The following is a 26,495-nucleotide window of genomic DNA, read 5'->3' as shown; positions in this document are numbered from 1 at the left end:
AAAGAAAGAAAGAAAGAAAGAAAGAAAGAAAGAAAGAGAGAAAGAGAGAGGGAAAGAAAGAAAGAGGGAAAGGAAGGAAGAGGGAAAGGAAGGAAGGAAGGAAGGAAGGAAGGAAGAAAGGAAGGAAGGAAGGAAGGAAGGAAGGAAGGAAGGAAGGAAGGAAGGAAGGAAGGAAGGAAGGAAGGAAGGAAGGAAGGAAGGAAGGAAGGAAGGAAGGAAGGGAGGAAGGAAGGAAGGAAGGAAAGAAGGGAGGAAGGAAGGGAGGGAGGAAGGGAGGGAAAGGAGATATCACCTTTTTATGTACCCCTGCAACACTATTTTTTGTGTATTTCAGCAAGAGACCAGTGTTTGTTCACTAATACATACCTATGTTATTTGGTTTCTGTCTCCATAGTTAAGTCACACACACAGAGGAATATTGACAAATAGGTGCATGTCTACACTCACAGCCATCGAGGCATGGACAGAAAGAGGGAGAGGAAAGCTTATTTAAAATATATTGCATGTGAGGTCTTTATTCTTCCCTAAAAAACTTCTAATTGAAAATGTATGCCAGTTTTCCAAAATGCAAATGCCATTAATAATATCCTAAATAAATACTGAGGAAATCAAAGTTACTGGCCGAGACAATGAGACTTAGTCTTTCTGAAGCAGCCCCTCACAAAAGAAAAATAGGAGAAAGAAAAGATGAATTCAAGTTGATTGAAATTCAGTAAATCAGTAGCCTTGAGTCTCTCAGTCTTGATTTAAAATAGCAGGGGCAGTTGCCATCAGGCACTTCAGTGCATGTGGACAAGAATAAGCCTAATGACTTCTTTTGTTCATCTGCCATGTGCAACTATTTCAACATTCTTATCTAGTATGTGAATGAGGAGTGCTAATAGCTCCATGCTTCCACTCTTGGAACTGAGGAATGAGTGCAGGTAGCATGCAGTCAGGTTCCATTGATATTAATCGTGTGAGATCACTCAGCCTTCTGCTTTCAGTGAAACATGGTGCAGTGCCCACTGCAAGAGACAGATGTCAGACATTTCACTCTATCCGTGACCTTCGGCTGGCACCAGACACTGCTGCGTATCTCGTCTTGTTAACATTTTCACAGGTGAGAGATGGATAAACAATGGTTTTCTCAGACCTGCAGACTGCTAATAAGTGTCACAAAATACACACCAGAGCTCAGGTGCAGATCATTAAAAAGGAAACAAGAATGGGAGGAATAATGACACGTCAATCCACTTCAAGTCAAGTTTGACACCCCCGTGATACTTGTTAGCACTCTGCACAGGGAGTTTCACCTTCTGTTCTTTGAGCTTGAACCAGGAGGATGCTGGTGGAACTTATTTCCAGATGCTTTTGGTTAAACTTTGAGCCCCTGCTCAAATGAAAGAAGAAAAGAACATTCAAAATTCCATTTTTTTCTATTTTTTTTTAATATAATAAAGGTTTAAATGATCTGATCAAGCACTGTGAACTATAACTAATAGTTTCATGCTACAACAATGGCACCTATTATTTGAACTCATTTCCCATACTGACAGCGCAGCTCCAGTCCATGGCATTTTAAGTGACTGGTGATTTTCAGTTGTGCGTTCTACAGTACATATATATGAAGTACAGAGTAGAATGCATATGCATCTCTGTGTGTGTGTCTGTGGAGATTGCACTGTCATCAGGATATATGTGTTTCCCCATGCTAAATTTAATTTTTTAAAGAAACAAAAAAAAAAGGAAATGCTTTAGAGATATGACAAAATTTCTGGTGTTCATTGTTTCAGTCAAGCTCATGCTATTCCACCCTTTCTCATAGAATCAATAAGGTTGGAAAAGACCTCAGAGATCATCAAGTCCAACCTGTCACCCAACACCTCATGACTATTAAACCATGGCACCAAGTGCCACATCCAATGCCCTCTTGAACACCTCCAGGGATGGTGACCCCACCACCTCCCTGGGCAGCACATTCTAATGGCTAACAACTCTCTCAGTGAAGAACTTTCTCCTCAACTCCAGCCTAAACTTCCCCTGGTGCAGCTTGAGACTGTGTCCTCTTGTTCTGGTGCTGGCTGCCTGGGAGAAGAGACCAATCCCCTCCTGGCTACAACCTCCCTTCAGGTAGCTGTAGACAGCAATAAAAAATAAGGTCTGCCCGAGCCTCTTCTTCTCCAAGTTAAACAATCCCAGATCCCTCAGCCTCTCCTCACAGGCCTTGTGCTTGAGGTCTCCCACCAGCCTCATTGCCCTTCTCTGGACATGTTCAAGAGTCTCAATGTACTTAAATTGAGGGGCCCAGAACTGGACACAGTACTCAAGGTGTGAGTGCCGAGTCCAGGGGCACAATGACTCCCCTGCTCCTGCTGGCCACACTATTCCTGATGCAGGCCAGGATGCTATTGGCCTTCTTGGCCACCTGGGCACACTGCTGGCTCATATTCAGCCAGCTGTCAATCAGTACCCCTGGGTCCCTTTCTGTCTGGCTACTCTCCAGCCACTCTGACCAGTTTCATAATCTAACTATAAAAAGCATAGAAAATAGATAGAAATGGTAAATCCAGTAGTGAGCAGAAAATTAGACAAACACATACCTATTTTTAAAAGGATCACTCATGTCTCATGAGAACTGTCATAGCTACCACAGCTTTAAACGTTTGATTTTTCTGCAGTATTTTGTATACATGAAAACCCACATCACTGGCTGCCCTCTCCATGCACTACAAGTAGACACATAACCACAATTTGGAAAGCTGTACCTCTGAACGATCCTTGAAGTGCATAAAATGGAAGCTGATAACAGACCAGTAATGGGAAAATATGGCAGGAAAATACCACCTACTTTTTCACCCAACTTGCAAATACATTAGCTGGAAATTTTATTTCAAACTAGGGCAAGGTGAGGAAAAGAAGTCCAAATTTTCTCTGTTTTCCCCCATGTGGCTTAGAAATCCAGCTGTGTATGAGGCAAAACTTGGCTCCAGCATGTGTTATTCTGATACTTCATCTCGCCTTGGCAAGACTAGTTCACCATGATGTGTTAACTTCATGTTAACTTCACTTGAGGGATAAATCCTGCAACTGAAAAGTTGGTAGCTTGTTTCTCCTGAACTCAAGAAACAGACTCATGTGAACAGTTGAGTATTATCACTGGCTTGAAGCTGACCTAGAAACCAAATCATAGACATTATTTATGACCACAGAGGAGACACCAGAGTAGCTCTTTCAAGTAACCAGTCTATGTATTTAGTAATCATTTCTCTTTTTAATGAGTTTTGGGGGGAAAAGAAAAAAAAAATCAATCCAAGAATTCTATTCTAAATAGAGTATCTTCTTTAAGAATACACATTTGCAGGCAGTGTCATATTATCTCCGTGCATCAGAAGGTGAATTAACATCGTTCATCTGTGCTTTTCCAGTCATGTTATGAGAATACATTAGGATATGTGAATGTGCTTTCCACTTCTCTGTCAGGTCTGTGATAAACTCTGATATATTCTCTTTGTGCAGTCATGGGGTGAGGTTTCTGTTTCCATTTCTTCATTTAGGGGGTTTGGTTTGGTTTCTAGGTTTTTGGGTTTGGTTTTGGGGTTTTTTTTGAGAATAAGGGGAGAATAAGGATGAGGGAGCTGGGGTTGCTTAGTCTGGAGAAAAGGAGGCTCAGGGGAGACCTTATTGCTGTCTACAACTACCTGAAGTGAGGTTGTAGCCCGGTGGGGACTGGTCTCTTCTCCCAGGCAATCACCACCAGAACAAGAGGACACAGCCTCAAGCTGCACCAGGGGAGGTTTATATTGGATGTTAGGAAGAAGTTCTTCAAAGGAGAAGTGATTGGCCATTGGAATGGGCTGCCCAGGGAGGTGGTGGAGTCACCATCACTGGAGGTGTTTAGGAAGAGACTGGATGGGGTGCTTGGTGCCATGGTTTAGTTGATTAGATAGTGTTGGATGATAGGTTGGACTCAATGATCTCAAAGATCTCTTCCAACCCGGTTAATTCTATTCTATTCTATTCTATTCTATTCTATTCTATTCTATTCTATATCCTGAGAAATGCAAATTAAAACTTAACTAGAACTGTCCTTACAGAAATATTGTTAGTGTCAAAAATCAGTAAAGTCTTCACTAAATTATATTAGGTTCTCAGTAATGACAAAGCCAGTAGCTACTCTGTTGTGGTTTAAGCATTGAGGTAGGTCTATGCAAGTTTTGAATATGGGATCAAGGGATAAAAGTGGAGTGGTAGCAACTCTCTCACTTCTATTTGCCACTCCAAGGATCTTCACATGAGCTTGATTCTCAGTGGCATTTTGTCACTGATGTTTTTAATGTATCTTTTGCAACAATGTTGGTTTTTTTTCAAGAATCACCTCCAAGGAAGTTGATGTCTAAACTAGTTAAGTGTGTGTGAGTCTAATGTATGAAAGGCTGTAGGACATATACCCACCACCTCTACTAAAGATTTGAAAGGTGTGTCTGGAAGATCTCTGTGTCCCATTGACTGAATATTTCCATGTCATCAAACGTCAAAGACAAATTCTTTTGATTCAAGTATGATAAAAGATGATAAGTACAAGCCTCAGCCTTGTGAATTCAATGGCCAAACTAATATATTAAAATAAACATTGATCTAACTAGTGCAGGATTCCTTCAGACTTCCTCAGTTTCTACTGTGCTATGTTACAAGTTGTATTTTGGAGTGGGTGTGGTGGTTTTAGGCTATGCCTCTTAAATTAGTTACAGATTTTGAGCTGAAAAGTAGAAAAACATAAATAAATAACTATTGGGTGTGAAAAGGAAAACAAGAGATTATTCAAAACAAATTAATTGGGTAAATACCTGGAATAAGATGAGCTGTACCGTAACAATTCTCTTTTTCTCTTCTGATCTCGGCTGGTTTGCTTTGCTCGGGAGAGATAACCTGCTTATCGCCTGGCTTTGGCTAAGTCTAACCTCTCTGCTCCTCTCTCTCTAGTCCCTTTTGTACAGAGTGGTAGGGAGGTAGGGGGGGCAGAAGCTAGTAGCTTCCCCTGTTCTTTTGGCCAGGGGGGTTCCATGTTGTTTGCTAATTGTTAATATCTGCATAGTATTGTAAATACCTGCATAATATTGTAAATACCTGTGTAATATTGTAAATACTGTATATTTTGTACATATTCACTGCATTCCATTGCAGAGTGTAGATTTTGCTTGTAAATACAGCTTCATTTGCTTCTGAGTTGGTCTAGAAAAGTTAATGCTAGGGAGAAACTTCAACCCACCACAGTGGGTGAATCATATACATAGAATACATAGAATAAACCAGGTTGGAAGAGACCTTCAAGATCATCGCGTCCAACCCATCAACCAATCCAACACCGCCCAAACAACTAACCCATGGCACCAAGCACCCTGTCAAGTCTTCTCCTAAAAACCTCCAGTGATGGCGACTCCACCACCTCCCCAGGCAGCCCATTCCAATGTGCAATCACTCTTTCTGTATAGAACTTTTTTCTAACATCCAGCCTGAACCTCCCCTGGCGCAGCCTGAGACTGTGTCCTCTTGTTCTGCTACTGCTTGCCTGGGAGAAGAGACCAACATCCGTCTGTCTACAACCTCCCTTCAGGTAGTTGTAGAGAGTAATAAGGTCACCCCTGAGTCTCCTCTTCTCCAGGCTAAGCAACCCCAGCTCCCTCAGCCTCTCCTCGTAGGGCTTATGTTCCAAACCCCTCACCAACTTTTTTATAAGTTTTTGTCCAGAGCTGCAGATTTTATTCCTAAAGCTCAGTACATTCCCTGCTGAACTCTCCTGAAATTTGGTTATTTTTTTGGTGACATAAATAAAAGAAGAGCTCTCTTTGAAATTAAAATATCTTCTTGCATACCATAATTTTAAAAGTATCAGAAATTGTGCTTTCCATTCCTTCCAATCTTGTGTTGCTAGCTAGGGAACTAAATAACAGTACACAACTCAACATAAACAGTCGCATAGTCTAGAAAATAAGGGTTGTATGAAAAACGCTCATGTTCAGCTATTTACTTTTTGTGGTGCTTTAGAAGGGAACTTGGATTTTTTTTTAAAGTATCACAGAATTGGTAATGTTCTGATGATAGATTATACACTTTGCAGAAATGAACTACTTTTATGTATGTTAAGTTCAAATACATCCTACCTATCTACTCAATAATGAGCACATGATCTCCAGAAAGAAATTAGGAGTGCAGGAGTACTGAATATTCTGTCTTTATGTTGCAATGTGGAACATCAGGGGAAAAAAAGGGGACCATTAAGTAAGAACATGGTAGTGTAGAAATTTTTCTTAAGTGCCTAAAATCAAAAAGAATGAAATCTGGACTGGGCTGGTTCATTGAATGCTTCATTATTCACTCACACAGTCTTTATAGGAATAGAATGGAATGGAATGGAATGGAATGGAATGGAATGGAATAGACTAGACTAGAATAGAATAGAATAGAATAGAATAGACCACGTTGGAAGAGACCTTCGAGATCATTGAGTCCAACCTATCATCCAACACTATCTAATCAACAATACCATGGCACCAAGCACCCCATCAAGTCTGTTCTGAAACACCTCCAGTGATGGTGACTTCACCACCTCCCCTTGCAGCCCATTCCAATGGGCAATCACTCTTTCTGTGAAGAACTTCTTCCTAACATCCAGCCTAAACCTCCCTCGGCACAGCTTAGGACTGTGTCCTCTTGTTCTGGTGCTGGTTGCCTGGGAGAAGAGATCAACCCCCACCTGGCTACAACCTCCCTTCAGGGAGTTTTAGACAGCAATAAGGTCTCCCCTGAGCCTCCTCTTCTCCAGGCTAAGCAACCCCAGCTCCCTCAGCCTCTCCTCACAGGGCTTCTGCTCCAAATGGAGAGACTCCAAAGGACTCCAAAAGGAGAGACTGAGGAACTACATCTGGCAACAGACTTAAATCAGAGGTCTGCAGCTGACTTTTCCATAGTTCAGGTGAAATCCACAAGCACATATCGTATCATATCACTTCAGATTGAAGTCACATTAGATAAAAATAATCTGACATTTCTTTTCCTGATTAGATATGCAGTTGCTCTAACAGCTGGACTTCACTTTGAAAGGCATAGACAGCAGCTCTATGATTGGAAAACGGGGATAAAATTGACAGTGTCTAGGACTGTAAAGCATAGGTAGCATAGTTAAATATGAACACTGAGTCCTTTAGGTTTCCAAAGACAATCATGTAGTACGTGTGGAGCTTTTTCAGTCTGAAATGTAAAAATCATCTTTATGTCATAATTAAAGAGCCCTTTTTTTAAATTATTACTTTCAGAAAACCATGATTCATGAAAACTATTAGGTGAGAACAATGTATGAAGTATAGTTGGGAAATATCATTGGTAGTACAAAAACTGTATCTGATCCAGCCTGAACTGTAATAAGTGTATTATGTTCATTAGAGATGACTAAAAATATTTCTTTTTAACAAGCTGGTGAAAGTATTGAAGTCAGTGAAACTATCTGACAGGTAAGTCTGGATGTCCTAAGCTAAGCAAAAATGCACAGGAATGTAGTTTTTATGAAGCCAAATGCAATGATTTCTTCAGCTTACTTTCTTCACTATATCTAAACTGATGTGCTGTGCCTAAATTTCTTTGTACACCCTAATAAGAAGTTTGTCTGGACAGAGTTCTCATTCAGCTCAATTTTCTTAACACTTTTTTGTTTGGGTTGGTTGGTTGGTTGGTTTTAGTTTTGGTTTTGTTTGTTTGATTGGGGGTTTTTGTTTTTTTGGTTGGTTGGTTGGTTGGTTGTATTTTATTTAATTCAAGGATAAAGATATTTGTTATGGTCAGTTCAAGGAGTTTTCTATTTCTATGACAAGCTAGTATACCATTGTGTCTCAAGTGAAAAATACAAGCTTTATTTACCTCACAAACTATTAATTTCATTTTATGATTGTACTACCATTTGTATGTTGGTGATACCTCACAATTTTCTGTATCACTAGGTAGGTTTCTTTGGTACCACAAACTACTTCTTTTTTTCTAGGGGAGAGGGGTGGTTTGGGTAGGGGGGAGTAATACATTGGCAATGTTAAACATACTATAAAGCAGACAGCACAAACAGGCTTTTCAGATCCCATTTAATATCATTCAAGATGCATTATTTTTAACAAAATCCTAGTCCACAATGTTGTGGCTAAAGTAGTTTAAACATGTAAAGGGCACAAGGATTGGAATTCACATAATCATGGTATACAGAATGTAAACATTGAAGTCTTAGTCAGCTTTCTTTGCAGATGAAGGCGAGAAAAAGCTTCCAGAGGTAATTCACTTGGCCTACCCTAAATGTTTCATTTCAGGTAAAGTGAATTCCTTGCTAAAAGTGTTTACATTTACAAAGGCAACTAACAGAGGTTAACTCAGAGAGGGTAATTTAACTGCAAAAACTTTATCTGAGAAAAGAGAGTTGTTAAGGCTAGTTGGGAGAAATAATATATCTTGTATCTTCCAGTCAAGTTGGAAAAAGCATGTCTAACCAGTTAAGTGGACTTTGTGCCTGGAAGTGTCCATGTGCTCTTTTGAGTCTATAATCTTGCCTAAAAAGTAGCCTCTCCTTACAAACTTTATGCATTCACCAACTTTTAAATTATCTAGCAGTGTTTCAGCTTCAGAATATTCTTTTGTTTCCACTGGAACAATGCATTCCTCATGGTGTTAGCCAGGTGATGTGGTTAGGGCTTTAAACACTGTACACTACACAGGTTGTGGTTACTGTGGGAGTTCTCATACTAATCTTAAAGCTTGCCTTCCTTGCATCATTTTGCTTGCTTTCAGATATGTTGTTTTAAAATTAATAATATTTTATGGGTTTACATCTTAAATTTGCATGTCTATCCTATCACAGAATCACAGAATTACTCCCAGGCAACCAGCATCAGAACAAGAGGACACATTCTCAAACTGTGCCAGGGGAGGTTTAGGCTGGATGTTAGGGAGAAGTTCTTCACAGAAAGAGTGATTGGCCATTGGAATGGGCTGGCCAGGGAGGTGGTGGAGTCACCATCACTGGAGGTGTTTAGGAAGAGACTGGATGGGGTGCTTGGTGCCATGGTTTAGTTGATAGGTTGGACTCAATGATCTCAAAGGTCTTTTCCAACCTTGTTAATTCTATTCTATTCTATTCTATTCTATTCTATTCTATTCTATTCTATCCTAAAATCATCCATTTGGAAGGGACTTCAAAGATCGTCCAGTCCAGCCCTTGACAAAGCATTGAAGGGTCAACATTAAACAATGTCCCTAAGCACCAGGACCACACTCTGCTTCAAACACCCACCATGGTGGAGTCCATTCCAATGTTTCATAACCCTTTCTGTGGAGAAATATTTCCTGATATCTAGCCTGAAGCTATTTTCTCTAGTCCTGTCACTTGTCATCAAGGAGAAGAGTCTGGGCCCCTTCTCATTCCAACCTCCCTTCAAGAAACTGTAGAGACCTTCCTCTTCTCTAGACTGAACCCTAGCTCCCGTTGATGTTCCTCATGGAACATGTGCTTGATGAATCTTGTTGCCCTTCTCTGGACAGTCTCCAGTACGTCAATGTCCCTCTTGTAGTGAGTGCCCTAGAAACCCAGAACTGAACACAGTACTCAAGATATGGCCTCACCAGTGCTGAGTACAGGGGGATGATCACCTCCCTGTTCCTGTTGTCCACAGTGTTTCTAGTACAAACCAGGATGCCATTGGATTTGTTGGGCACCTAAGAACACTGCTGATTCATGTTAGATTGATTGTCAGCTATCACTGCCAGGTCCCTCTCCAAGTCACAGCTTTCCAGCCACACATCCCCAAGTCTGTAGCTTACCATGGGGTTGTTGTGACCCAGGTGCAGGACCTGGCACTTGGCCTTGTTGAACATCATGCAATTAGCCTCATTCCATCAGTCTAACCTGTCCAGGTCCCACTGTAAATCTTCCCTACCCTCTTAACAGATCAAGACAACCACCCAGCTTGATGTCATCTGCAAACTTACTGAGGGTGCATTTAGTCTCCTCACCCAGATCACTGACAAAGATGCTAAAGAGGACAGGTTCCAATGATAAAATTCCAGTACAGCTTAGTCATATTTTACTGAAGGAGCCAAAAGCCAAAGGAGCCAATATTTTCACAGTCCTGATTTAACATCCTTTAGTGACTTTTTTCTGACTCAACAAAATTAACAGCTTCATAATATGTTTACATTAAATGCTAACGCAGAGGAGGAGGGATCTGAAAACAATGTGCATATCCCTTGGGGATGTGTGGTTATCACTGCTCTGCACCAGCCTCTGATGGAAAAGGACATGTGTCAGGCCCACAGGTCTCACCACAGCTAAGCCTGTCAAACCTGCTGCTTAATCACTGGCTAGCTGTGTTGCAGCACAGTCATCAATGACCTCTAGGTTCACCAAAATCTGGAACTGGCACTCCTACAATCTGCAGTGGAAACTGCATATTCTTATCACAATGAGCCCTGAATGCCAGAAGAATAAATAACAGTTATGAGCCTTTTCTGATATACTTGTAGTCTCAAACAATAAGGAAAGTGAAAAATATTAGTATAAGGGAAGAAAAGCCATGCAGCGTGAGATACAGCAACTGAGAAAAGCTTTGCTTAAAGTACATGTCATGACATAATGTCCAAAGAACACTTTTCACTGAGTGAAAGCACATTACATTATGCTAGTGCTGTCTCCTTTTCCATGTGGTTGCTGACAGATGTTTGGAAAAGAAAATCTTCCTTTCTGCTTGACCTTAAAAGCTACATATTGTATATTTATAATGCTAAACAGCAAAACAGTAAAATAAAAAGGGGAGTTCTTCTTCTGTAACAGAAATAAAACACTTTTGATTTGTTGCTCACTATTAAATTTGTTTCTCCCAATAATATTAATAACAACAACAATGACAATAATAATACCACTTATCTTTTCAAATACCTAAATTGAGTGGAAAATAAGTCAATGACTGCAATTTGTTTTGCCATATGTCAGTGAAAAGTCCTTACAATGGAAAGAATACGCTGCAGATAGGTTGTGTAAAAAGAGATCTATTTTCTTGTATTTATCACCACATTTATGCCATTCTTCCCAGAGAGCTCTGTAAAATATGTATATTTCAAATAGGGGTAATAAACCCTCAGGGTTAGACTGAGTGAAAAACACTAGGAATAATTTACATGTAAGTGATTCACGTAATGGGAAAAGCTCATGGAGGGATCTGGGGAAGAGAAGGGGTGGAACAATAGAAGACAGGAAACAGGACAAAGGAAACAAACTGACTTAAATGCTTTAGAGTGACTAGTTATTTTTGCACCAGGAAAAGTGCCTTGAAGAGGAAGAGTGATTAAGTTTTAAACAATGACAGACAGCAAAACACAAGTAGCCTCAACAGGAACAGGGCCCTACAGTGGAAGACAAGGGCCTCTGGGTTACCTCCATGAGGAGTTTAATGTCTTGGCATTGTAGCAGAAGCAAATGGTATTTTCCTGCATTTTCTCAAGTTCAAGTGGGCAGCTGGACTTTTCTACATTAGAAGACAAAGTCAAAGGTCCATGAAATTTTTTACATATCTCTGGCAAGTGAAACACGTAGTAGGGTTACAACTGCACTAAGTAACACAAACACAAGATCCAGTGGTGAATTCAGGAAAGGTAGAACTATAAGGCATGAGGGTTTTGTCAGAATACAATTTTCTCCTGCAGAAGATTTTAATTTTCTTTTTCTTAACTCGAAATTTCAAAGAATAAATGGTTTCAATTTTTTTGTTATTTTGCCAATATTCATGTATTTGTGTGGAAGGAATTACTTTCCAGACTGCTTAAATCCAAGAAAGGGACTATCACTTTATTAGACCAAAGTTTCCTTAAATAATCTAATTACAGCCAGACAGGGTAGAAGAATTGCATCAAAGTATTTTTTATTCCATTTGTCTTCCAGCAAATATTTGATATGTAGTTTACTAAGTAGCACACTGAGAAGTTATAAAGGTAATGAACTCCATTCCTGGATCTAAGTACTGACTAATAAATTTTGCCCTAGATGTTAGTCAAGAATTGAAACAGAAATGCAAGTAAAATGAGAGGGTAAAGATCACTGAAGCTGAGCACTAAGTCTGTAAATACGATAGGTTAAGTTTACATCTAATGAAATTTCATTGCATATTCAGTGGTCTAGTGGTTTAATCCCACCCAGACGGGCAACAAAGCACCAGGCAATGCAGACACTCTTGCTTCTACACCTCTCCAGAGATATGAGGAGGAGAAAAATAAACAAAAGGCAGAATAGAATAGAATAGAATAGAATAGAATAGAATAGAATAGAATAGAATAGAATAGAATAGAATAGAATAGAATAGAATAGAATTAACCAGGTTGGAAAAGACATTTGAGATCATTGAGTCCAACCTATCATCCAACACTATCTAATCGACTAAACCATGGCACCAAGCACCCCATCAAGTCTCCTTCTAAACACCTCCAGTGATGGTGACTCCACCACCTCTCTGGGCAGCATATTCCAATGGCAAATAACTCCTTCTATGAAGAATTTCTTCCTAACACCCAGCCTAAACCTCCCCTGCTGTAGCTTGAGACTGTGTCCTCTTGCTCTGGTGGTGGTTGCCTGGGAGAAGGGACTAACCCCCACCTGGCTACAACCTCCCTTCAGGTAGTTGTAGACAGCAAGAAGGTCTCCCCTGAGTCACCTCTTCTCCAGGCTAAGCAACCCCAGGCAACTGAAGGCTTGGAAAAGGACAAGTAAGGCTCATTCAACAATTATGGTAACAGGCAAAAGGCAGACTCTACTCAAGGAAAAAAATTCAATTTAATTTCAATAAAACCACCATCCTTCCACCCACCAAATCAGAGCAGGACCATGATAAATAAAATCAAATCTTAAAATCAAATTCCCACCCACTCCTTCCTCTTCCCAAGCCCAGCTCTGCTGCCTCCTGCCCTGCAGGAATACAGGGATGGCAGAGAATTAGGTTGCAGTCAGTGCCAGTCTGTTCAATGTTGTTTCTGCCATTCCTTTCTCTTCAGGAGAAAAGCTACTTACAGTTTTTCCCTGCAATATTGTGGCCTCACTCTCACAGGGGACAGTCCTCCACAAACTTCTCCCACAAGCGTGGGTCCCTTCTATGGGCTGCAATCCTCCCAGTGAGGGAGGCTGGATCCTGCTCCAGAGCAGGCTTTCCTCAGAGTCACAGCCTTCTTGAAAATCAGTTTCCTACTCCATCTTGTGGTCTTCTATGGGCTACAGATGGAATTTTTCTCCACCATTGATCTCTAAGGGCTGCAAGGGTTCAGCCTGCCATCTCACCTCAGGCCAAACGGGAGCAGCTTCTTCAGCATGCCTCCTCTGCTCCTATTTCACTGACCCTGCTGTCTACTCTCATGTCCCATTCCTCTCTAAAACAACTGAGCTCCTAAAAAACAAAAACAAAACCCACAAACAACTAACCCAGCAAGTTTTTCCCTATTAAATATATTATGCTGATGGGCTTGGCCTTGGCCAACTTGGAACTTGGAGCTTCTTGAAGCTTCTTACAGAAGCCATGCCAGTAGCACGTTTCCTTGCTGCCAAAACCCTGCAAGGCACAAATTCAACACAACAGGATAAACTATTAAATTATTTTCACACATGCATAAAATATTACAATTCTTAAAGAATGTTCTGTGATTATCATCACAAAGTCTAAATTTCAATGAGAAATTAAAATGTACATATTTTAATTTGGTCCAGTAGATAAGTATGGTTAAGTAGTCTATATAAAAAGATATCTGATGACTTTAAATGTCATCTTGGGTTTTTGATATATAGCAGTCTTTTTAATTAAAGAACACATAATTTGTCATACTTTGAATAGGAATCAATATAAAAGAAAAAGGGTTTTTGCTTAAAAATGTAGTGGGAACTTATCATTGAAAATGCACATCTGGGTGAAGCAGGGAACTCTGGTTTCATGGAAGCCTCATTTTAAGAGAAACAGGTTACAATCAGACAGTGTAAGCCCTCCCTCCTTGTGCCTGCCCTCCAGCTGCCAGCAGCTCACTGCACTGCTACCCAAGAAATATCACTGTCATAGAGTGCTGCTGGAAAAGTCACTAATGTATTACCATGGCCAGCCAGCAGAGCTCTCTAGAATGTATTCATTGTTAATGAATTAGCAATACTTAGAGACCGTTTATATGTTTTTTTCACACGCAAGAAAAAGGCCATAGCAAACCAAAATAAACCTCAAAAACAAACAAGAAATACCTCATCGGTTTCATTACAGTGATGGGTATTTGTACCTTTGGCAATCTTCTTGGCAACTATTACAAAGGCCATGTCTTTGAAAAAAAAAAATTCACGAGAGGTCAGCTTATTAAATTTCGTAAATCACAAGGCTTGCCTGCAAACACGGAGTACTGAGGCTGATTTAGTCGTTGGCCTAGAAACTCTACTGTTAGGGCCATTAAACAGGTCCAGAGTTTAAGTTTCACAGTAAATTATGCACAGAAGAAATAGGCACAGCATCTTGGTTTGTGTTTTCTCCTTTTAAACACTGACCTAGCTGCATTGCAGCATCCAGAGACTCTGACAGCATAAGCTGCTTGTTGGGCTCCAGTTTAAACAACACTGCTTTCCACAGACTTGATCAGTACAGGCAGCTGAAGGTTGCTGTACTGTTTACAGAATCCAGTTATAAGGATAAAATTAATAAATTTAGAAAGTCAGACTGGGAGCAAAGCTGGTGGTGATGCCAGGGAGGAACCCCCAGATAATGTCCTGTTATGGGCCTTACTTTCTCACATCATGCATTACTTAAAATACTGTCTAAATCAGCCTTGTGTGGTCCTCATCACCTTGATCCCTGAAAATGTTCTAGCTGCTCTTCCTAAACACCGGATCCAGCTTTGCAAATAAGCCACACTGCTTGCATGGTTTGCAAAATGCTAAACCACAAGGTAATTACTGGAGACAGGGTAAGATGATGACAATGCAAACTTTAACTCAAGACAAAGGAAACATTACTTCTCTATTTCCTCTCAGATGTCAAAGGTGAGTGTGCAATTACCAGAATATAATTAACAAAGTTGCATACTCTCTTTTGATGAATGCCCAGCTAAAACGAACATCAGGTAGCAGCCCTGAACAAAAGAATGTTAAGCCAACCGAAGTGTGATACAGATTGTTTTGATTTACAGTTCTTAACAAACTGCTTTCTCCTCTAAGTCTGACTTACAATACATCGTGTAGAAGTGCAGTGTGATTAGAAACTTAACTGAGACTGTGACCTTTCATGAACAATGGAAGCAAATATGTCACTCAAAAAGGATTGTTTTACATCTACTCAGCATCTCTCTTTGAGTTTATCTTGCTATTATCTAGCAAGGATTTTCTTCCTTTTTTTTATTTTATAACAGCAGAACTCAAGATTTTCACTTAGGCAGGCTGTCCTTTCATATTTAAGTTAACAATTAAAATATTGTTTGTTTCATATTTTGAGTAAATAAAATACCATACCCTAAATAATGAAAATCTGGCTACATGCTGAAAAACGTAAATCACTGCATACCGCCTGTCACCAGGGGAAACTATTAATTTAAGAAGCAACTTTCAAGGCTGGAGTGATACTGGCTGGCACACCACCCAAGTTCAATATTTAGAAAACTGGGGACTAGCAACTGTGTAGTGACTAACCAAAACCTCATAGTACAAAGACATATGGCACAACTCGAAGTAACACAAATTAAAATAGGCAGAGAATGTGTCTTCTGGAATATTTTATGGATATTGAATATCACATTTGCAACACAGCATTACCTTGATGTATTTAAAATACATTTTTGCTGAAATAAGTAAAATGTGATTGAATAAACACAAGTCCACAGTGGCTATGACAGGATGGCAAAATCAAATGCACCCACCATCAACCCTTCCTACCAAATGTCCCCCAATCCAAAACTTCATTTTGGTATTTCTTTGGCATTATTCATACTTCTCTTGGCAAGAGGGCTTCGCCTAGCCATGCAGAAAAGGACTAGAGACATGTTTGTCAAAGCTTCTCAGAGTCATGGGATTTGTTAAAAAATGTGAAGGAATTTTTAGGTCTTTACTGGTGGCATTTGAAAGGAGAAGGACATGGAATTTGGTTTGTAATCAGATCACAAATTAGTAATAGTTAGTGAATAGTAGTAGTTTGGCAAATTCCACTGAATTTCTCTTCTCCATCCTCTCTCACATGCCCTTTAGTCTGTGAGAATCTCAGTGGACCCCACCCACATATCATAGCATCATAGTATCATCAGTCAGGGTTTGAAGGGACCACAAGGATCATCTAGTTCCAACCCTGCCCTGTCATGGGCAGGGACACCCCACACTAGATCAGGCTGGCCAGAGCCTCATCCAGCCTGGTCTTAAACACCTCCAGGGACAAGTCGTCTTCTGATTCACATTAGTGAGAGACAGCAAGAAGTAACAATAATAAGAACAAGAGAAGTTTACTTACAGGCTTCATGGGTACAGAAAAACAATAGCATATTAGCAAGAACAATGCCACATGCCACAAGAAAACTGGCTTTGCGGTAAATGAAAAACTAAATACAATTTCACAACAACACACTGCCACAAACACAAATGTTATACTGAATAACGATAATAGTGAAATGACATGTAAAATAGGAAGGTAATTATTTTGTTTTCCTCTGGTAATTATTTTGCCACTGTTGGGTTACCCTGCTTAGTTTGGGGTACAATGTTTTCAAAAAGGAAGGCAAATTGGGAAGAAGTCAGAGAGCTAAAAATAAATGATAAAAGGTTTGGAAAATAAGATCTGTGGGAAAAGGTTAAGTGAATCGGGCATGTTCAGACTGAAGAAGACTGAAGGGAGGCATGATCTGTCTACCAATATATAAAGTTTCTATAAAGAGGATACGGACAAATTATTCTCATTAGTCAATGAGGACAGAACAAGAGCTAACATGTTTATGCTACAGCAGAGAACATCTAGGTTAAGTGTAAAGGAAAAACTTCGACTAATAGAACAGTTAGAAATACAACATGCTGCCAAAGGAGCCTGAAAAACTCCTTCTGAGATTCATGCTTTAGCTTATTCTTTCTTTTTATCTGGTAGAGGGAGGATTGCACAGTGGTTAGGGCCCTAGCCAGTTTCTTTCTGTACCTTAGATTTGTTATGTGACCTTGAGCAATCCAGTTAACAGTGTCATTCAGCTCCCTAGCTGTAAAATAGTGACAAAAGCAATTCCCTAGCTCTCAGAGATTCTGTGAGGATAAATGGTTAAGGATTCTCAAACACTGTGGGCCACCTAAGATACTATACAAATTAAACATTCAAATGTACCAGATTGCAAAGGCACCACCTGCCTTGCATACCTGGAAGTCCCTTCCAAGGAAAAGGAAAGACTTCTGTGACTGCCACAATGTCCTTTGGCTAACACAACCAGTCTAGGATGTGTTAGCATGATTTAGCCTAAGATGCATCTGAGAAAATAAGACCAACAAGTGTTGATAAACCAGTAGCTCTGTGGCTGATATGACAGCTTACTAGCAGCCTAGCCCAACTATCTGCTGAAATCAATGGACTTCACTGTCTCAGCAGAAGATGAATCAAGTCTGAGTGCCAGTTATAGAGCATGAAACGGTCCAGTTATTAGAAGTCTGTCCTAACTGCCTGCACAAGTTCTATCACAGCAGTGCTGCTGAGACCAAACCTGGAAAGACTAAAATCAAATTATAAAGGCAGAGAGCACTAGAAGTAAACAATAAAGCTATTACAGGAAAATTTGGTTATGCTTCTAATCAAAGGTTTGTTACTATTTGTTGTTTAATTTCATGGTTACTTTTGATGGTTACAAGCAAGCTGCATTTCCTATCTAAAAGTAATTATCAGTAATAAATTCCATGAAAAGTTCCATTTTTTATTATTTTTTTTCACATTTTCCTGTATAGCACCAATGCATTTTTGTTTGACTTGCTCAGCTTTAACAATAGGTAGAATACACATCTCCCTGGTTTTCAGTACAGTGAGACTCACAATAACATAGTGCTGTATTTCTCACACTATTTTTTTCCTATACCTTCTTCAGCCACAGCCCAACTATTCCTGTTAACTCAGCTCAGGCATAGACTGAAATTACCTATAGTGCATGCAGTTAGGAGAATTACTTTGCCAAACACATCTCACAAATTCAGGTTGTTACTGTAGTAGAAACAGTCACTTTGAAGAATTCCTGCTTAAAATATGCAGTGTAAAAGCAGCTTAGCACCCTGTAACTCATCCTTTGCAATAGAAAACCTTGAATACAGGATCTAAATAAAAGAAAGTTAAGAGAAAGAACTGACTTCTTATTAGCATGTAGAACACAAGAGGCAACAGAATAAATAATAAGCCACTGAAACCTAAAACATTTATGTGAAATAAACTGAAACCATGTCAGATTTCAAGTGCTGAAGCATAAAATAGGACACTTTTCAAAGAAAGAATAAATGCATCTCCCCATGGGCACAAGTGGTTTCACTGACTAGCAGCTATGCAGAAAAGAAGTGATGTAAATGTCAGGATAACAGGAAAGTAAGCCATGAACCCAGGTGGTGCAAATCAAAAGCATGACACAGGATCTCAGAAGACCTTGTCAATGCACAGACACAATGAGCTATCATTAACCCAAATGCTACAGACATTTCATCTGGGAAGTTAGATGCTTACCGCAAGGAGTTTTCTGCTATATGGTTATTCATATGCATCTCTACACTCGTAACAAGAGCCTTTCAAGTACAATTGTGTTAACCATGGATGCTTTTTATTCAGTTGAGAAACCAACAACAAAAATGTAGCTTAATATTTGGCTCTGTTTTAAAGTTATTTCAGCCATCTAATCCTCTGGAGGCAAAACATACAGCAGAAGTTGAAATGAAAAAGTTTATTTGAAATGAAGGCCTATATCGTTTTGTTTCAAAAAAGGTAAAATGTAGAAACATGAAAAAGTCTGGTAGGGAAGGAAAAAACCTCCAAAGGGAAAACAGAGAGGTAAGTCTAACTTTGAACCTAGACACTTCCCACATTGTAATGGAGTGACTTGTCAGCCAGCCACACATATACCAGAAAAACAAGTGAGACTGAGACTGTAGGGAGTGTGGTAGCACTCATAGTACATATATTTGTGTAACTGATACATTTACCAGTTGTATCTTTTTCGTGTCATAGATGACAGCTTGCCCAGTAGTTCAGTGTTTTGCTAATTAAAGAAAAAGAAAAGAAAATACTTAAAGGGTTTAATAACATACAAGTTGTTCTTGTAAACACACAACACAGATGGTGAACTGCGAGGAGTTCACATGTGTATTCCTCAGTGACTCAGTTTCAGTCAAATTATTTTCAAGTTTTAAATCAAAAAGGAAATAGAGAATTCACAGAAACACAGGAACATCCAGGTTGGAAAAGACCCTCAGGATCACCAACTCCAACTGATAACCCTACTCCTCAAAGTTCACCCCTAAAACATATCCCCCCCCAACCCCCCCCAAAAAAAAAAGAAAAAAGAAAAAAAAGAGAAAGAGATGAAGTTGCAGAGTGTTTCCTGGCATCATTTAGTACTGAATCATTTAGGTTGGAAAAGGCCTTTAAGGTCATCAGATCCAACCATTAATCTCACACTGCCATGTCACCATTAAACCATGTCACTAAGCACCACATCTACACATCTTTTGGATACCTCCAGGGATGGTGACTTTATCACTTCCCTGTGTAGCCCAATCTTGATGCTTGATAACCTTCCAAGTGAAGAAATTCTTCCTAATATCGAGTCTAAACCTCCCCTGGTATAACTTGAGGTAATTTATTCTTGTCCTCTCACTTCTGACTTGGAAGAAGAGCCCAAAAGCAGCAAGAGCAATAAGCCACTCACAAGTTTTGTTCTGTACCTTCTTTACCCTTTTATGAACATGCTACAAAAACTTGGTCCCTTTTAGTGACAGTCCCAGAACTGAACTGGTTAGTCTAATTGGGGCCTTATCAGTGTCAAGTACAGGGGGGACAATCACCTCCATAGTCCTGCTGGCTGCCCTATTTTGGATACAAACCACAACATTACTGATCTTCTTGGCCACCTGGGCACAAGCACAGCTTATACTGAGCCACACATTAGAATAAAGTCATGATTGAACATTTCAATAAGTTTCATGTATTTATTTACGTTTGCTTTCCTTCAGGCTTTATGGCTTGAATGATGTTAGCAACAGGGGAGAATCATGTTTGTCTGTCTTAACTGTCACTGATGATGCAGAGAAGTAAAATGGATTGTGGGTATGTCTGTTTTGTTTCTTAATAATGAACTTTTCAAGTATTTCAATAATGAGGAGTTTGACATTTGAAGCATTTGCATCTATTGCGCAGAGAAGCAGCAGCCCACATCTAGAATCAGAGGAGGCAGTTTCCTTGCTAACTGCTTTAAGTTCTTCTTAGGTAATATTCAGCTTCAAAAATAACCCTTTGAGCCTTGCCCCTACATCATGCTACCCAGCTACTGAAACCATGCCTGTTCCTTCCTTGCAACCCTATTTCTTTCCTCCTTTCTCTGTGCTTTTGCCCTTGTCATAAACACTCAGACCTCTAAAAACATAATACCCAAAAACATTCTTCACACTGTTATGCATTTTAAATGTCTTACCAATCACTGTTGTCTGGTTCTGCTGGGAAGCTTCACAGGTTTTCATCTTTATCCTAAAATGAGAAAAGGCTGTTTACATTCTGTAATGAAAATAGAAGCTATAATCAACTTCTAACAATATAATTTTGTGGACAAATTCTGTATATTGGGAAACCTGATGTAAATAACATGACCCCAAAGTAAAGCCACGAGAAGAGGCTGGTTAGAAACACAAGCTTAAATAATAGATTAGAAGATCACTTTTGATAGACCTGGAAAAGAACTCTGGCATATGGAAACACTGAAAAGTACTGCCAGGAAAAAAACATTACTTAGACTTCCAACCTTCTAGCTATAGCATTGGCTAAAGAAGGTGAGAAAATCTCTTTTAAAATGAGTGCTTATAGCCCTTTTTCTCTGGCAAGAAAAACAAAAAGGAGTGCAAAGAATGCTGATATTTAAAAAGAAAAAAAATATAAGAAAAGGGGAAAAAAGACAAATCCTACCTCTCTTTTACTCTCTGTAATATTTTGCTCCAAGCTGACACAAGTTTTAGTACAAAACCAGAATGTAAAACTTATTTCTTTCCAAATGAAGATCCAAAGCCAATAACCCAATAAAACAGAGAGGTAGCAGCTTCTTTAAAAAATCTGGCCACTGGAAAGTAGAATGAGACTTGGCAGAAGCAGCCTTCCTTATGGCAGAGACTGAGCTTATATAAGCAACACCTACAGAAGCTGATACTAAATAACAGAGTAGATACCAAAGTGGGATGCCTGTCACTTAACTTTTAGATACCTGTACTAACGTCAGACTTTGACAACTAAGTATCTATTTTTTTTATTGCTCATCCTAGTCACCTTTTAGAATCTGTAGAGAGGAACAAGCATTTTTAGGGAGTTTTATAGAATCATGGAAATGTTTTGATTGGAAAAGACCTTGAGTCCAATCATCCAACCACCTGATTTGTTTCAAATGTTACGTTGGTACAAGATAAATCGTACTCTAGTAGCATCTTACTTTCTCTAGGGGGAGTCATAGGAGCAGACATAGACATCTACATTGTACAACTTCACTGCAGACATCTGTGCCTGGTGAAATAAATCCTAGATGAAAAGGAAACAAGACCGAGGGAGAGAAAAAGGGAGAAATACTTAATGAGACATCGCAACACCAGAGGCCCCAGTATGTAATGCAAACTAAAATTTAAAAGCTAAGAAGTTACAAATTTAGAGTTTAAAAAAAAAAATAATAGTTAAAACAGCATATCAAAAAGTACTCTGATATCTCAGTAGATATTCATTAGATGAATCAGAAGCAGTATGCGGTCTTTCCCCATTAATCCAAGACCAAAAGTTCATGTAGTTCACCGCTCTGGCACTGTAAGTTTCTTCTTCATGGTACATCTGTAAGTGTCCTTATAGATTTCAAAACATATGAACTCAAGGATTGTTACTCTTTATCTAAGGAGAGAATGAAGCAGTTTTTTAAAAGCATCCTCAGAGGATACTTCTTTTCTGAAATTAATAGTGGATATTCTTCCTGGGTTTGTTCCATTTTCTTCTTATACCTTTCAAATAATTCTAATTGTCTTCACATGTTAAGCTACTTCCAAGCACTAATTGTAGCGAAAAGGGGCAAGACTCCAGTTATAGCTGTTATAGCTGGACTCAAAGCCATCAACTCAGCAAAGGGGTCAAAGAGTAATTAACAGATTTGAATGGTGAATTATTTCAGTCTAGAGAAGAAAAGACTGAGAGGGGATTTAATAAATGTTTATAAATATCTGAGGGCTTGGTGTCAAGAGGGAGGGGACAGGCTCTTCTCACTTGCACCCTGTGATAGGACAAAGGGTAATGGACATAAACCATAGCACAGGAGGTTCCACCTCAGCATGAGGAGGAACTTCTTCACTGTGAGGGTCACAGAGCACTAGAACAGGCTTCCCAGGGAGGAGCCTTCTCTGGAGACTTTCAAGACCCATCTGTTTGTGTTCTTGTGTGACCTGTGTTAGATTCTATGGTCCTGCTCTGGCAGGGGGGTTGGACTGGATGATCTCCTGAGGTCCCTTCTAACCCCTAATATCCTGTGATCTCATGACACTAAGTTAACATTACTGAAGGGGATTTTTTAAATTTTCAAGTTACTATATTGTATAATTTCAACAATTTGAAACTTTTCCTTTTTTTTTTTTTTCCCCCAGAATGAGAAGGGAATCACACCACTAAGGGTGAAAAAGAACATTGAGAGAAGAAACAAAGCAGAAAATTTCCATTCCATCAGTGGAGACCCCTTTTTTTCTTTATGGAAAATAAGCACACATATAAAACCCAGGCTTTATCAGATTTGTGTTACAGATTTTTTTCCTGCTACAAAAAAAACTAGAAAGATTGAGGATTTTGTAAAAATTCTTACAAGATTACAAGTTTTGAGCATTATTTTTTAAAGTTCATAAAGCTTCATAGAAGGAGAGAAGTTTGATAGCAGAACTATTAGTGGGAAGAACTGAGTGTGACAGAGAGGTTTTTAGAGTCATCTGTCTCTTTTAGACTTGATACATTTCCGTACTTCAACCATTCCTAAACACTTTCTCTATCAGAGGTTTAGTATTCAGTTACACAATATCGCACTTCAGGTAGTCTCATTTGTAAATGAATCCATAGGACTGATGTTCATACATAGTTTAATTTGTCAGACACAATCTTGAAAAGTCATAAACTCACTTTGCATCTTTATGTACTCATCTATTGAAGAGGTATAATTTATAATAAACATCTGCTTTACAATACCAATGTGACAGAAGGCATTAGGCAAGGAAAACTGATTGTGGGTGTGAGAGACACCAAACACAAATATGCACATATATAATTAAACCTTTAAAATATAGCTGAGTGATTTTCTTATGCCAGTCCAAGGATTATTAATACACATGTCAATGTCAAATTTAATAAAGCTGTTGCGTTAATTGTAACTATGGTGCCTTGTACTAACACCTGTCAAGGTATTTCTGGTGCAGGAAATCTTTGTCATGAGTGAGCTAGATAACATAAATTATAAGTGAACTAGCCTTTTACCTCAAGAGATCCAAATTCAAATACTGCTTTTAGTCTCAAATGAGTTGTTTGTCACACCCCACTGAACCTCCAAATATGGCACAGTTCTGCATGGCTGGAAATTCAGACTCGGGAGACATGAAGGATTGGATTATCAGGCTGTGTCACTAATCAAGATTATGGTGTATTGGCAGAGACAAGTGGGAAAGTGTGTGTGTGTATGTAGTAATTGCCAGCTCCTTCCATCACAAGCCGGTACTATTCACGTCTTAAATTCCATAAGCAGGAAGTTTGTTAACAAAATTTGGACAGGAAAACAAGCTTCTGATATTAATGTCAGCTTCTGCAGATCAACCTTATACAACTGTCCCTGATATTCTCCCATCAGAAGCAGTGCTATCCATGTGAATGCCAACCACTGCTTGATCTCTGAAAATGCTGAACATTGTCTTTTGAAGCCTGAATGCAAAGATCTATGAAGACTGCAGTCATAAAAGTTTCAGCTTTCCACAGAACTGCTCTTGGATATAATAAAATTTCAGAGAAGTGCTCATTCAAGAAAAAAAAAAAGAGAAAAAAAATATCCCAGTTGAAAGTCAACAAAATTATTTTTAAGCCAAAATCAACATCTATTAATATCTCTTTGCAGAAATTGTATCCATTAAAAATTAATCCATCCAATTTTCTTTAGAGGTAAGGCACCGTGTCAAAATACTGGCACAGTGCTAGGTCTGTGCAAAATCACTGTAGCACTTTGGGCTGGGTGCCCCCCTGCTGCCGCCACATAAGACACTCATCTGGTGTCCCAAGGGTCCAGCTCAGTGGGTGGACACAGGAAGCTGTGTCCTGCTCCCTATAAATGCACCTGCAAAGTCCTACACTTCCTCTTTCTTCCCTCACCGCTTCTACGGAGATGGTCCCTATCTGGTAATGGAGGGGGAGTCATCTCAAGCCCTCTTGGGGCCTGGCCAGGCCTAATGCCTGGAGCAGAAGGGGGAAGGGCAATCTCAGATCTAGCCAGCTGAGATTAGCCTAACAGTGGGGGGGATGGGGGAAGAAAGAGCCCTGGGGGTTTTGGCTGTACCCTCAGGTCGGGAAAAAGGGAAGTGTTGGGGTGCTTATGAGTATGCTTTGGGATCTCCTTTTGTCAATGTACTTGTGGTTCTCTGTAAAACACTCACTGCTTTTCATTTGAACTTTCCACCACTTTTGCAATCCATTTGTCTGAGTCTCATTTTTTCTGCCCTGGTGGGAGGGAAGGAAGGATCGGCCTTTCAACCCACCACAATCACAGCGTACATTCTGTATACAAATATAGTCAGCCAAAGGCAATTTCTGATATGTTCATGTGTATAATACACAGTAACAAGGCAAGATGGCACCATCTTTCATCACTAAGCAGAACAGAGGGTGTTGGCAGCACACAACCATTAGTAGATGCTATGGCTAAGCCACATTTCAAGCACACTTGCTGCTCTCATCATTGTATGTTCTCTTCTCTACACACCTAAATTACAAATGGGCCGCAGTATAGGTTTCAAGTTTGTATAGACTTAAGTAACAGAGCATTAAGAATTTTTACCCTGAATGTGGAGCTACAAAGCCCCAACATAAAAGTAAAATGCTTATATTTTTAGAACAAAGCAAGGGAAAAGACAGGGCCAAGTTGTTACTATGCAAAGCACTAAGTTGGCTTTGAACAGCCCAAACAGACCTTCTGTACTACCTCAAAGAAAGCAAGAAGACGACAGCAAATCTTCAGGATACATAAGGCAAGTTGTAAAGCAGAAAGTGACTGCTGCCAACATAGCATAATAAGCCTGGAGGCATCTATTATCAGGCATTTAATACATTCTATTCTATTCCATATCTTCCAAGTTTTACTAACACATTCCCCAGGGAGATCACAAAGAGGAGGGGGAACACCATTTTACCTTTCCTGTCTTCTAAGTGAAGGCTCTCAGCTGAAAAACAGACAGAAACCTCCAAAACAAAGGATGAAAAGGATCTATTTAGCAGGTCAGAGGTTTTTTGCTATGAGGTTTCAATACAGAAAAGCAAACTCACATCCTTATGTGAAATCTGGGGGGGGGGGGGGGGGGGGGGGAAATCTGAGTTTTACAAGGAGCAGAAGCCAACAGAGAAAACAAGATAGAAAATTTTTTTGTGTCTTCATTAAGAAAAAAAAAAACAGCATTTCATTGCATTAATGTAGGCTGGACTCTGTCTTAGTACAGAAACTCCCAAATGGCAGTGTTAAGTGAAAAAAGATTACTGAAATTACAAAAATCTGCTTTAGAGTAACAAGTTAGTCAAGCACACTCCAAGTAATATAAAAGGCATAACACATATTTACATAAATAGATAACTAATGCTTCAGAAAACAATTATGTATTGGGTTATTTATTGAAACAGGAATCTTCTTTCAATCTCCTTTTAAAAAGATGAAAATAGTACTTATAAAAACTTACACAGGGATGAGTGTATGAAAGCATATTCAAACCCCAAAATTCCTCACTAATAAACAATTAAAATGCCAAAATGAAGATCAAATTCTATGCTTAGTTGTGTTTATCATGGAAAGAGATTGTATAGTTAAAAAATAAGTCTCTCTAAATCACATGGTACTGCACATGTCCTGGAGCTGACTCCACAGCACAGAACAATAAGCAAAGTTTTGACACACTGATTTTGTAATGGGGTATGAAATAGATAGTGAATAAGTAATGTGCAATTGTTAAATAAGAAGCATAGAGACTTAAGGAATATATATCACTCCAGACTAAA

The sequence above is a fragment of the Dryobates pubescens genome, chromosome 7, assembly GCF_014839835.1.
Source record: "Dryobates pubescens isolate bDryPub1 chromosome 7, bDryPub1.pri, whole genome shotgun sequence".
NCBI classification, from domain to species: Eukaryota; Metazoa; Chordata; class Aves; order Piciformes; family Picidae; genus Dryobates; species Dryobates pubescens.
Note: the sequence above shows the minus strand (reverse complement) of the source record.